At 33.6% G+C, this 15,547-nt stretch overlaps 1 protein-coding gene across 1 annotated transcript in view; it reads right to left on the bottom strand.

Moving 5' to 3' along the window:
• The window catches only part of dpr3 (defective proboscis extension response 3), a 155,700-nt gene extending 140,356 nt beyond the window's left edge, over positions 1-15,344 (bottom strand). The window contains exon 1 of the mRNA XM_073966326.1: positions 14,483-15,344. The gene's annotated coding sequence lies outside the window, so the exon portion shown is untranslated. The remainder of the gene's footprint in view (positions 1-14,482) is intronic.
• Between the last annotated feature and the right edge of the window lie 203 nt (positions 15,345-15,547).

The following is a 15,547-nucleotide window of genomic DNA, read 5'->3' as shown; positions in this document are numbered from 1 at the left end:
TGCCTGGTTGGTTGGTGCGCACGATAACTCTCGAACGCATCAACCGATTCGGACCAAATTTTTTCCAAACTTAGTTTAAGTTCGAAGATGTACCATATCGGTGCACTCCTACGGGTACCCTCCCCACAAAGTTCAAAAATTTTCTGTAAAATATATATTTGGTTCAGATATATATATCGAGTTCGAACATGCATTATATTGGTCCACTTCTATGGGTACCTCCCACACAAAATTCGGGTAAAGTGACGTTTTAGAGCACCTCCCTTGACGACGATATAAGTTTTTTCTTGCGCAAGTCCATACTTCCTCAGATATTGGCCGAAAAGCTCCAAGAAACCCTGAGAACGCCAACTAAAATGGTAAATCCGCAAGATAATTCTCGCAGGGAGTTTCTGATTGGTGCAGACTTTGCACATCGTATTATTTCATGAAGTCATGTATCAGGTTGGAATATGGACTATATCGGTCCACTGCTTCGGGTACCTCCCATACAAAATTTGGAAAAAGTGAAGTTTAAGAGCTCCTCTCGCATCGTTTTGATTCTTTTTTCAATATGTTGTTCTTGCGGGCTCATTTAAAACGGTAAAAGTTTTTTCGGAGTAAGTCAATACTTCCTGAGATAAGGGCCCAAAAAGCTCTAAAACCCTGCCGGGCTATTGTGCAAGATAATTCTAAAACTTTTTCAAACATTTCTTCCAAATTTAGTTTAACGTAATTTAATATTTCGAGTCCTTTATGAAGAAGTTTGGTTACTAAATGTTTGGTATATGTCAATGATTTCTTATATCCCCACCCGTGATACAAAATTAAAATATTTTATATACGGCATAATTATTGTGTTTGGTTTGCTTTTTACACCCTCCACCATAGTATGGAGGGTATATTAAGTTTGTCATTCCGTTTGTAACACATCGAACTAATCACTTGCGACCCTATAAAATATATATATTCTTGATCAGGAAAAACTTCTAAGACGATCTAGCCATGTCCGTCTGTCCGTCCGTCCGTCTGTCCGTCTGTTGTAATCACTCTAGCGTCCGCAATAACTTAGATAGAGTGCTGAAATTTTGCACCCGAGAGTCGTTTTGCCATAGGCAGGTCAAGTTCGAAGATGAGCTATATCGGTCCACTCTTTGGTATAGCCCCCATATAACGGCACCTCCGGATTTGAGGTATTTTGACGTTCTTCGCCACATTTGCAGACCGAATTAGTTATATATGGTATAGTCCCCATATAACGGTACCTCCCGATTTTCGGTATTTTGAGAATTTTAGCCACAATTTTTTACCCAACTATCTGCAATTTGACATTTGAGGTTCTCAGTGGTCACGAAACATCGTCAACATAGGTCCATGTTTTGATATAGCCCCCATATATCCGTACCTCCCGATTTTCGGTATTTTGAGAATTTTAGCTACAATTTTTAACCGAAATAGCTGTAATTTGCCATTTGAGGTTCTCAGTGGTCATGAAACATCTCCACCAAACATCGTCAACATAGGTCCATGTTTTGGTATGGTCCCCTTATAACCGTACCTCCCGATTTTCGGTATTTTGAGCATTTTACTTACAATTTTAACCGAACTAGCTGTAATTTGGCATTTGAGGTTCTCAGTGGTCATGAAACATCTCCACCAAACATCGTCAACATAGGTCCATGTTTTGATATGGCCCCCTTATAACGGTGCCTCCCAAATTTCAGTATTTTGAGAATTTTAGCTATACTTTTTAACCGAAATAGCTGTAATTTGACATTTGAAGTTCTCAGTGGTCATGAAACATCTCCAACGAAACATCGTCAACATAGGTCCATGTTTTGGTATAGCCCCATACAACGGTATATCCCTATTTTCGGTATTTTGAGAATTTAGCTGCAATTTTTAACCGAACTAGCTGTAATGAACGGTATTTTGAGAACTTTAGCTACAATTTTATCTATTCAAAAATAATCGTCAATATAGGTCCATGTTTTGGTATATCCCCCCATATAACTGTACCTCCCGATTTTCGGGAATTTTCAGTGGTCACTAAATTTTTTCACTAAAATTCGTCAACATGGGTCCATTTTTGAGGGTCTACATTGTTTTGATGAAACTACCCTCAATTTGACTCATGAAGTTCCCTGCAGCTATAAAACTTTTCCGCCAAAAAATTTAAAGATAGGTTGACTCTTTAATATAGCCCCGTAGGTGGTACCTTTCACCTAGCTGAACACATTTTTTTAGATTAGATTAGATAACACTGTGCAACAAAATGGAGGTGAAAGTCTGGGGCACGGAAAATTCCTCTTGGGGAAGAAAGGCCTTGGTGAGTATATTATGAACCCCGAAGGACAGATCCGCCGTGAGTCGAACTTCCGCGTTATGGCGTGATGAAATTTTTGTTAGAGACCCTTTAGGCCATCAGGAATTAGCGTTATATCTTTGTTCACTGTTGCTTAAGTGTTCTACAAAAACAACAAATAAAGATATAATGCTAATTCCTGATGGCTCTTGCAAAAACTTCATCACGCCATAATGCGGAAGTTCGACTCACGGCGCATCTGTCCTTCGGGGTTTTTAATATACACACACCAAGGGCTTTCATCTTCAAAAGGAATTATCTCTGCCCCAACATTTGTGTTCGCAGTGTAATTTAAGCAATAGTGGGAGGCAGCAGGAGTCTATCCATTGTCGAAAAGTGGAGGGTATAAAAAGTTCGGCCCGGCCGAACTTAACGACTTTTTACTTGTTTTTTTTTTATCAGTGGCTGAGGGTATATCTCCGTCAGTACAATTGACTGATACTTTCTTACTTGTACATTTTATATTTTACATTTTATATTTTTTTTATATTTTATTTTTAATGTTTATTATGCATAATTATAAACACTCATGTGGCAAAACATATTGTTTACCACACAATAACAAGATTGTGGTTTTCTTATTAATCTTCTTTATATAATTCAAAAATAATGTTATTATTTATAACAACCGCATAATTTAGTAACGTTTTGTAATTATTAAAACCGCATATAACACACTTGAATAAATTAGTAATGAAGTTTGAAATGTGAATTACGTGTATGCATTATAAAAACTGGTTGGAGTGGGACAGTTTGGCACATGATAATAAAATCTGTTTTCTAAGAAAACCACAGAGATTTCATTAAACGCTTTATTGCATTAGTTCTAATTGAATTATGTTTTCTATTTCATTTAAGAAAATAATATTCATATTTTACAAATGTAGAAACATCCCTGTTGACAAATGTAAACTATTACATGAAACTATATTTTACTACTACTTTGCAACAATGCTTCAGTAGTAAAAAAACTTTCTTTAATCTTCAGTATTAAATCGAAAGCATGTCGAGTGCTCCAGAAACCAGTAAAAATCTTCAAGTATATATACGTACATTTGTTCTTATACACATTCTTATGGTACAGAAAGAAGAAAACAACACACTTCCTTGTGACCTAATATTGAGGGAAAGTAAGAACGAAATGAAGAAAGTAGAGTATGATAATCCTAGCAAAAATTTAAGGAATAAAACAAAAATTTATGCAAAGCTATGTATATATACATAAATATGTATATTTGTACATACAAATTTGAATGTTTGTGAATGACAAACACCAAGTGGGCTTAGCATCCAATGCGTATTTTATGTCAATATGAAATAAAAAATGCTATTACAGTTTTTAACATAGTAGAACTGTGTAGGAGAAACGTCATAGCATCAGGGCAAATTAAAGAAAAAAAATATTTTTTGAATTTTATTTTCAAGCTTTTGGACAGTAGAATTTAACAAATCTGAGGAACATGTAATTTCCTCATTTTTTAAAAAAAAATACCACACTATTATGTCCCTACTTATTGCCCTGTGTACGAAAAATGTCTTAAATTTGAACAAAAGTAAGGCAACAAAGCTGTTCAGTGACAACTCAAACAAATGCCAGAGTAATGCTTCAAGGTTATTTTTAGGGATTATGTCGATCAAGAGTAAATCAAAGTATTCTCTTCCAAGAAATATAAGTTATGCCACATTTGCCATGTACACTTTCTTATTGTTGTTCATTTCATAATGTTCTTAAGGAATTGAATAAATAAAAGTCATGTTGTTTATTTGTCTTTTCGATTTATTGGCAAAAGGAGGTACTTCTGGTTCAATAGAAAAGTGTAAATATGTTTCGCCATAATACTTCTTATATACGTATGTATTTATCTGTGTACACAGCTTAACATAAGACAAGTGATGGATTTTCGAAATCCAAAGAAAAATAGAACAATAAAATCAAATGCGAAAAAGGATGTATAAAGAAATCATTTATTTGGCTTTTTGACAAACATAAATGGTTTCTCCAACGATATTTTGTCATTTTATGCGCCACTTGGGAATAATCCGCAGAAGTTTAACCGCTAAATGGAAATATTTATTATTTGAAATCAACCAAAGAAAAATACATACATTCGCTTGTGAAGATGTCTCAGTTTATCTTTTCTGGAATGGTTGTTGAAAAATTTATATGTATTTGTGAATATACATACATAATAAATCCGAAGACATGTGATTGTTTGCATTTCAATGGTAGCCATATTTTATAACTTTTGGCTTTCGGAGAGAAACATTCGATTATTTGGGATTTTCATACATATATAAATTATTTAATACACGGAGAAGATTCAGTTCTGAAAACATATTTTCATTGAAAATTTATTTAATGTATGGGGCTTTTTGTAGTTCGTATTGGAGAATACAAGACAAGTGAATAGTGCTTAATTTAAAACATTAATAATAATTATTTTCACAACTTTATGTGGAGATTTTTTGTGAGCACTTAAAAACCTTAAATACCTAGTTTTAGGTAATTCGGTCAGCTAAAAAACTGTCGGTATCGTAGTGGTATTGGGGGTTATATCACAACCTAGGCCAATGTCCACTTTCCGATACAGCCCATTTGAGAACTTTACCTGCCTATGGCAATACACTGTGGTTTCGCCATTGGACAAAAATCGAAAAATGTATGGCAACAAGTTTGATTGCGATTGAAATAAATATTCTGTAAACATTTCATATTTTTAATATCCAGTACAATTTTGCCAATTTACAGCGGTAATATGTCAAATTAAGTCGAAAAAGTTTAAATTTGTAAGTTGTGGCTTAAAAACGTAAAATGCATCCGCAAAGCATTGGCAGCTTATGACTGATCTTATTCAAAATTAACCAGTAAGGAAAGGATCAAAGTCGGGCGGGGCCGAATATATGATACCCCACACCACTGTGAATATGTAAAATATAAATCGGAGCTATATCCAGATCTTAACCGATTTTGATATAATTTGGCACATTTATTTCCAGACCGAATTCAGTCACACATTCCAAATATCATTGAAATCGGACTTATATATCGTGTTTGGAGCAGAAAATACACGAAATCGGCCCAAAATATATATGGGTGCTATATCCAAATCTGAACCGATTTCGATATAATTTGGCACACGTATTTCTAGACCGAATTCAGTCAAACATTCCAAATTTCATCAAAATCGGACGTATATAGCGTGTTTGGTGCAGCAAATACGTGAAATCGGGCGAACATATACATATATGGGAGCTATATCCAAATCTGAACCGACTTCGATATAATTTGGCTCATTTATTTCTAGACTGAATTCAGTCACACATTCCAAATTTCATTGAAATCGGACATATATAGCGTGTGTGCTACAGGAAATACGTGAAATCGGCCGAAAATATATAGGGAGCTATATCCAAATTCTGACCGATTTCAATATAATTTTGCACACTTATTTGTGGACAAAATTTAGTCACACATTCAAAGTTTCATCAAAATTGGACGTATATAGCGTGTTTGGTGCAGCAAATACCTGAAATCGGGCGAAAATATATATGGGAGATATATCCAAATCTGAACCGATTTTCACCAAAAGCAATAGCGTTCTTTCTATGGCTAAAAAATTTGTAGTCCCCAATTTTCAGATGAATCGGACAAAAAATGCGACCAGTATGTTGCGAACAAAAATACATGGACAGACGGACAGACAGACAGACAGACGGACGGACACGCATAAATCGACTCAGAAAGTGATTATATGTATATCCCCAAAAGGAACTGTGGGTCTATTTCTTTTCCTTTTTTAATGTTACATACAAATGCACAAAGACATAATACCCCTTACCACTGTGTGGTGTAGGGTATAAAAAGGTAAAAGTACAATTTCCAGAATGGAACTTATAATTGATGGCATTGGTATTTTTTTTAGAAAAAACATATTCATAAATCGTTTTCTAACTTCGTTAAAAATACATTTTCTGTAAATGACTTTTTTAGTTCTTTAATACCAGTACTATAAATTTATGTTGATTTTTACTAATGCTGGGAGTATTTGGGATACTCCATATTTTTGTTAAAATACAGGGGAAAGTCGCTAGTTTACGATAAAACAAAATCCAGCTGCCCCCCACCTGCCGTCCGGTTAGTTATTTCCCTTATAACAAGCCTGTAAGATCGTGCAAATTCCGAAAATCGGGAGATACGTTTTTATGGGGCTATACCTAAAGGTAGACCTATATTGAACATGACTACATGCATTTTTTGCATGAAGCTGCTATGTTCACTCTAAATTCAAAACGCAAAATTACAATTAAAGCGCTTGGAAAATATGTCTAAATTTGTTAAAATACCAAAAATCGGGCGGTACCTTTGTATGGGGGCTATACCTAAATGTGCACCTACATCCACTAAATTTTTCCTATCTTTGTACCTTGTTATAAAGCTATGTTTAAAATTAAAATTATAACTATATTTGGAACTCCTTTCCATACAAGTGGGACCACTGTGTAATATTTTTATTTCGGTATTTTTTGGAAATATATTAGTGGAACTCATTACACAGTTCTAAGGGACTTTCTCACTAATTGGAGGAAAGGAACACCCAACATCGAACTAGGCTACCCAGCACTATAGTCAATTGTCAATTCCATATTGACTGTATAACTGAGTCAACAGCGGCTACCCAGAAAGACGAAGTATGGGCCGAAAACTTTGAAAATCTTAATATTTCTTATTTATGCACCAATTGCTATTACTAACAACAAAAATAAATTAAAATCTAATGCTCAAGGTAGGAAAACAATATTGATGTCCGGATTATCGAGGTACGAAAAATATGAGATGTCCGGATTACCGAGTATACAATGTAAAAAACTCTATTGTCTATATCCCTTAGCAGTGAAGTTTTCAGATTTCTGTTTTCGCTAAAACGAAAATGCAGTACCAGTTATTTCATTGCCATGGAAATAACCCGTAGAAACCGCGATTAAATACGCAATATTTTCAAAAACAATTTTAGGTGATTTTCCCACATTGGAATTTCTCGTAACTCGCGTTTTAGTTGATTTATTTTCAATGGCAATGATTTTTTTAGACTCGGAACGTAAAAAACTAAAATTGACAATAGAGTACGAATAACAAATGTTAAAAATTTGGTCCAAAAAAATGATTTTTAGAAAAAAAGATTAACAAAAAATTTCTGCTTTTGAATGCAGATTTCTGTGAAGTGTAACTCAGTATCGCGAGTACTACAATTCTATTAATTATAAATAACAGTGTGTGCGGATCGCGACTAGAAAAAAACGGTTAAAATCTGGTTTGAAAATGTTGGCATCAATTAATGATAGATGTAGATCAAATTTTTAAAGGTTATACATTGGTGAGATGATCTTTATTTAGTTTGCTTCTACTTTTACTTTGGCAGGAAAATCGTGAAAAAGTGGTTGAATCACAAATCGAGAGGACATGGTGGCTTCAACCAATTTTTACGTATTTGCTAAGTCCAATATTTTTTCCCAAGCCCAAAAACATTTTATCATAAATTGCGAGTTATAAAAGGTTGAATACTGGCTTCAACTTTGTTAAATTTTCAAAAATATACACCTTGGTACGATAAAAAATATGCCGATAAAAAATGTGCCTCGTCGTTTTCAATTTTAAAATTATTGCCTTAAATAGGACTCCAGCAGAGCAACCAATTTTTTCAGAAGGAACTGCTATGTTTTTCGTGGCGAGTCCATGCTTCCTAATATGAGGGTCCAAAGATTTAAATTATACGAAATAAATGATTCCTAAAACAAGTATAAAAGTATCAGTCAACTGTGCTGACGGAAATATACCCTCAGCATGTGACCGAACGTATTGTAGGTATGGTAATGTGGTGCTATACGAAATCATTGACATTTACCAACAATTTTAGTGGCAAACTTCTGATTCAGAGAAAACACGAAATATTAAATTACGCTAAACTAAGTTTAAAAGAAATTTTCGAAAATGTTGAAAGATATCCTGCACACTATCCATTTTAATAACACTGTAAACACAAAAAAAAAATTACAAGATAATTCGGCCAGATTATGAAAGAGGAACGAAAAAAAGAAAATACATGTATCGGCGTTTTGAAAGTTTACGTCGGGAAGTAACCTAAATAGGCGTGGCAATTTCCGCCCATTACTACAGGTTTTGAAATATTCGACATCAGATTCCTTAGAATCCTTGCACTTTAGGTTTTTTGTATTAAACTAAATAGGACTAATTTAAAACCTATTTAGTAGTGGGATTCGAATAATTACTATTTTGTTCTTACCAAAAAGTAATACGTTGCATTCATTAACGTTTGTTTTATTGTTCTATTTATGAATTTATCTTAAACATTTAAAAAAATTCTTCATTTTGCGATTTCAAGAATGGTTTAGCAGTTAGTGTGCCAACTTTAGTGGGTATTAATTTTTATTTTTTTTTTGTGCCCGCGGCAGTTTTAAGCGTTGCAAATCATCTTTCGTATGTAAATAATCATATTCTAAAGAAACTATCACTTTAATATTTGGTAGATTATTTGGCTCGTATGCCCACTCATGTCATGTCATTTCCACTATTACGCAGTTTATATTCGTTTTTTAAGCCTAAGAGCTCTGCAGTCATGGCTTCACTTCCTTTATACTTGTAATTTAGTTATAAGTATAAATATGAAATAAGTAAATAATAAATATTCGTTTTAAGACTGAAATATTCAGTATAACTTTATTTAATTAAGTCCCAATTTGAACTGATTATAATACAATGATTTAAAAATATTGGATAATAGAAAAACGTCAGTATTGCGCGAAATTTTTACAAAAGGGCAAAAAACTTAAAAAATGAAATAATAAATATATGATTTTTACTTTTCTTCATATTTCCTTTGCAAGTGTCATGATTATTATGGGTGCCACCGTGGTATGCACACCCGCCTTGCACGCTGAATGTCGTGGGTTCGATTTCCCGGCCAGGCAAGATGAAACATTTTTCAAAGGTGGCAAAATACCCCTCAGTAATGTTGGCGAAATTTCCTGAGTATTTCAGGCATGTAAAATGTCTTTACAGGTGGTGTCTTATACACACCGTTCGGATTCGGCGAAAAACAGTAGGTTCCATATCATTGAGCTAATATGAATCGGGGTGCACTTATTGATACCTCCTGGTATGTTTATGGAACAATTATTATATTATTATAGATCTAACCATCACGTCCTAGGTCTCATTTTCTTCATCACAGTGTCTAAAGGCTATAGTATTTTTTTTTTATGTATTTTTTGTAAATATAAAAGCTATTATTTTAAAATATACTTTTGTAAATACGTAATTTTTTAAGAAATTCGGTATTTTGCGAATCCATTGAGACAAATTCTCTAAACGGTAATAGGATATGATAGCTTATAATATTAAGCCGCGACTTTTTGGATTTTTTTCAAATTATTAAAATTAAAACGGCCATATCATTTGCGCGCAACGATCAAAGTTATTTACAAAAACAGATCTGGAATGACAATTTCTTTCTTAATCTATGAACCATCAAAAAAAAAAATTTGGTACGAATTTTTGGGACCACCTAATATTATCCGATCATTCAACATTTTAGCTTCTTCCTTGTCCAATTACAAATATAGCTCGGCGATATCATGCCCCTTTGAGTTAAATTTGAATTACAATTTTCTACTTTATTGTCGTCGAAGAAACATTGTTCCAGACCAATTTTCGAACATTTATGATACGTGTGGTCAACTATGGTGGATTTGTGAGCATGATAATGCATAAATTTGTACTGCAAGGTTAGTTAAAAAATGAAACTTAAACTCAAATACCAACTATTTTCAATGACCTTTCTAAATTATCGATCCTAATAATATGGCTACACTTGGTATTTGCTTTCAGACAATTTTCGAAGCTCAGAAGATATCTAACGAAATCAAAAAGTCATTTAAAGCAAGTTTATAAGACGTTTTGTTTGAATAATTCTTGATTTTATCTGAAAGTTCTTGGTAACTTTTCCATGTTGAGAATTGAACCCACGTTCCAAATAAAGCGGGTCAAATTTGTTGTAGGATTTATCAGAATGTTCCATTTTACTAAACTAAACCAAAAAACTGAGCAATATTTGCTTGGGTAGTACAATTTTTCAATTTTTTTGATTCAAACCTATTCTGATGATCGCAAAAATTGGGCACTTTTTTGTACATTTTTATTATAATTGGCATATTTTCCGAAAATATGGCAACACCGTCAAGTTTTTTCTTGGGAATGTTGGCATAGTATAGGACTCTCAAAAACTAAATAGTATGTATCTGCAATACGAACACATCAGAAGATACCTTAACATATAAAAAGAAAAAAATTCAAACCTATTCAGATGACCGCTAGTGTACACTCAGCCACTGAAAAAAAACACCAAAGAAGCGATACACATATATAAAATACGAGTATATTGATTTTGTATCACAAGTTTGTTTCAAAGTTCGTGAAATCTGTAGGTGCTGTAATGTTGGGCTATACCAAATTACAGACATGTACCAAACATTTTTAGTAAGCAAACTTTTAATTCATAGGAAACTCTTAATATTGAATTACCTTAAACTTTGTTTTGTTCTTTGGCCAATTTTTTATGTTATTAATTTTTTTTTATTGCATATTGCTCCCGACGTTTCGTCGCTTTTTTGGCGACATCTTCTGGGGAATTCGTCTATTTAAAATCAGAAAGAACAATTAATTTTTTGCACAAATCACAAACAAAGTAAACTTACAATATTATTTTTAAGAAGAGTTTACATTGAACTAATGGTAGAACATATAATAAACTATACGACTTAAAAATTAATATCACAGGCAGTTTCACGTTATGGCAACTCCATAGCACAAGCTTATGTTGTCGGTGTCCTCCTTTAAATTCATCGTTTTGTCAATATTTTGTTGTATTCGTAGGCTCTCAATCATTAGACTTTTCTTCTCCACTTTTTCTTTGTCTAATATTTTTATGCTATCAAAATCTGGTGAATGACCAGTGTGAAGGGCATGTTGTGATAGCGCCGTTGTCTCTTTATGTTTTGCTATGTCTGCCTTGTGTTCACCCATCCTTGGGCTTAACGATCGTTTTGTTGTCCCGATGTAGATTTTTTCACAGCTTTCATTGTCTTTGCCTTTACACTGAATTTCATAAACAACGTTATTTTGTTGGTGCTTGTCAATAGGTGTTTTTGTGTTTGTGAAAATGTTTTGTATAGTTGAGCTTGGTTTAAAGGCAAAGTTTATGTTGTTGTTGTTTATTATTTGACGTAGTTGTTGATTGTCAAATAACACTGTGAACCGAAATTTTGGGGGTTGAAAAATTCCTTTTGGGGATGAAAGCTCTTGGTGAGTATATACAGAACCCAGAAGGACAGATCCGCCGTGAGTCGAACTTTTGAGATATGGCGTGATGAATATTTTGCTGGAGACCCTATAAACGCTCAGATATTAGCGTTATATATTTGTCCGCTGTTGTTTTAGCTTATTTTTGAGATCACAATTCTTCAGCCAAATCAAATGAGGATTATTTTCGTAGAGCACGTCGACCTTATATCTCGCTTCCTTCAATGTCCTTTTCTTCCTTTATTTTAAGAGCCGCTATAAAAGCACCAAAAGATGACGTTTTTCAGCGTCGAAATGTTCTGCAAAAATGTCGCTCAGAAAATTTTAGGTACGGCTCTCATTGACAACAAATTCGTGTACCAGTCAAATTCTATGTCCTCTTTATTTCGTATTATTCTTGCATCTAAATACGGTATTGAATAATCTTTTTCCATTTCAATGGTAAATTGAATTTTGTTGTGGTATTTATTTAGTGTTTGCAAGATTTCATCCGCCTCGTCCTTTTTTATAATTGCCAAAATATCATCTACATATTTGGCTATGTATTTGATATTGATGTCCTTAGTTTTTAGCTCAGCTAACGTTTCGTCAAGTAGTCTATCTAATACTATGTCAGCTATTGTCGGCGATAATGGGTTGCCCATGGGCATTCCAAATACTTGGTGGTATATTTTTTCTTCGAACATGAAGTAATTGTTATCTTGGTTAAACTAAGCTTGAATGCAGTTTTTTAAAAAGTTAGAGAATTATTTTTCATATCTGGCTTTTAGTATGTATGTACCGGCAGGGTATTTTGGAGCTTTCTGCTATTTCAGGAACTATCAATTTACTTCGGAAAAAATTGTATCAGAGTAATAGCGACCGTGAAAACAACCATCTGCAAAAACAATTTTAATAGATCCGAGACGAGTCCTCACACTACACTTTTCCGAAATTTTGTGTGAGAGGTACCCGCTGGTCGGGACCGATATAGTCAATATTCCAACCTGATGCACAACAGGGTGAAATAATATAATGTGCAAAGTTTTCACAAATCAGAAACTCCCTGCGAGAGATATTTTTCGGATTTGTCATTTTAGTTGGTGTCGTCAAGGTTTCTTGATGCTTTTAGGCCATTCTCTCAGAAAACATGGCCTTAACTTGTACTGCCATAAAGAAGGAAGCAAGGACAACCTGTTGAAAAGAATCAAAACAATCCGAGAGGAGCTCTTAAACTTCATTTTCTCCGAATTTTGTGCGAAAGGTACTCGAAGTGGTGGGCCAATTTAGTCCATCTTCGAACCCTACGTATGTCGAGAAGAGTTCGCACCGTTTTACAGAAAATATATGAACTTTTGTGTGGGAAGAAGGAGTGGGTCGATATGGGACATTTTCGAACTTAAACTAGTTTCGGGAAGAATATTACGAACTTCAAAATTTGATTGCACCAGCCAGACAGACGAAGAGACAGGACACAATCGACTCCAAATTTTCTGAAACGAATTTCCGCCAAAAATACTTGGAGTTCAAAACCATTATTTCGACTAGACACATATTTGGTCGTATCAAAGTGTAAACTCCCGAGGTATAAAAAATAATATTTTAAGGTATTGTATTGATTTTTACCAAAGGAAGTACACAAACATCAGACCACGTACATCACGTAATTTGCATCAATTTAAAAACTTGGAATTTCTCTATCTTGGATTAAAAACTCTTCTATAATGATTGCGGCATTTTCTAGCATGAGGTAAATGTAGTTATTTGCAAGCTAACCATAACGATAAAGGAATCGATATATTGCTAAAATTCAGCAAGAGAGAGGTCAAGAGTTAGTTTTCAAGTTTCATGTTCATAATTTGTCGGAATATAAGCTCCAGAATTACAAATATGGAACAAAATCTATATTTGAATATTTTTCCTACAAAAATTATGGTCAATTTCACCCGCTAAATACTTTCCTGTTATTATCCACGATGAATGACATTCTTCTTGATCAAAGTCTTTCATCCATGCAAAGAATTGTCACTAATGAACTATGACTGCGACATAAGCTAAAAATCTACATTTGAAACTGTGGGATTCCTGTATAAAATAGTCTGGAACTCTGTTATCTAACCACGTACATGGACATAATTTGTAGCAGTAGAAATATCGAGAGTTCATCTTTGAAATATAACTTATGCGGGAGGAACATGTCTTCCAGTAATAGAGATAAAGTCATTACATTAAAAATTTTAGAAATTTTCACACAAAAGTTTTGGTCCATTTAACCTGCTAAATATTATCTGATCATTATGTTAGATTTTTATTTGTCCTAAACACAGACCTTACCTACAATTTCAAGGCAATCAGACTATTACTGCGACCTATAGAGCCACTTCAAAATCGGACAAAAAAAGTTTTAGGCCCATTTTACCCTCTAAATATTTAATCACCCAAAATTTATCGTGTCTATTCTGTTCAGTTCAAGAGCTGCATAAAAACTTTCGTGACGACTGGTCCAAAAGTGCGCCCTGCAGTTTCATTACAAATTTTAATGGACGGACACATATTTCAAAATCGCTTTATCTTGTCGAGATATGAATTTTGGCATAACACATGGGTGGTCTACGACGAAAATTTCGCGGTGTTACATGAATTTTCGGAAAAACAAACTTAGAGTTTTGTTTGGTGGTGTAGAGTATAAAAAGCTAACACGACAATATAATTTTCTATTTTGATCAAATAGACAACTAAAGCAAATCATAAAAAGGACATTCAATGCCCTTTCCCTTGAAACTTACACATTTAATAAAATTCAAAGCTCGATATATCCAATTGAAGTTTATGTATATTCCTTAGATGAAGTTATTTGTCACTGGTAGTTGTTGAATTGTAAATAAATTATCCAAGTGTTATAGAAATTTCCAATAATATTTTATTTTTATTTTCTTTAATCACCAATTTCATTATTATATAGCACGAATATACAGATCTTTGTGTTTTACATACACATAACTGACAATTTTTGTTGTTGTAGGAATTGTGGTTATGAAAAGTAATAAATATTCCTTTTATTTTTTATTCATAAATTTTTTAAGCTATACTGTTATATTTTTATTTATTTTGTCGTTATCATAATTATTGTATATTTTTTCATTTCACTGTTTTTTCCTTTAATTTTGTAATATTTGCATTTTATTTAAGGTTTCACTTGCAATTTTTCAATTTACATAATAACCCCAAAACAATGTCTGAGGTCAACCAAAAAATTCCTTTTCACACATCCACTGTATTTATTATATCCAAATTTTAAGACTTTTCCTCAAACATTGGTTAATATCGAACAATCACTGCTTCTATATTTCACATACTTTAACTTCATTTCACTTTGCTACTCCTTATTGTTGCTTTTCTATTGCCTCATTTCCGGCCAAGAACTTCATTCACTTGTTTTTACAAAAGCACAAAATTCACACACTCGCAAGCAGATTCACACACCCATACATATATACGTCAACTGCTATGTCACTTTAATTACCTAAGCAAGCCTTGTCCCTTTTTTCATTGGCTGTGTTTCGACCTACCGAGCGACCGACCCGTTTTCATTAGGACATCTCTTTAGAAACGAATACCGTTATGTTTGAGGGTTTGCACGAAACTGAATTTCTTTTCTGCTACCACATTTTAAGCTTGCTGTGATTTGCTGATGATGCTTTTGTTTTTCGGAGCAAAATGGTTGCAAGGCAACATGAACAGTTTTACAACTGTTAGCTGCTGTTACTTAACATTTTGCCGTAATTTCCCTTTGGATATTTAACATTGTGGAGTGAGGGAAGGAGAGAATTTCGTTGGTTTTACGAATGAAA

Source organism: Musca autumnalis, unplaced genomic scaffold, assembly GCF_047663935.1.
Source record: "Musca autumnalis isolate F117 unplaced genomic scaffold, ASM4766393v1 scaffold_2, whole genome shotgun sequence".
NCBI lineage: Eukaryota > Metazoa > Arthropoda > Insecta > Diptera > Muscidae > Musca > Musca autumnalis.
This window is presented reverse-complemented; position numbering and strand designations above follow the sequence as displayed.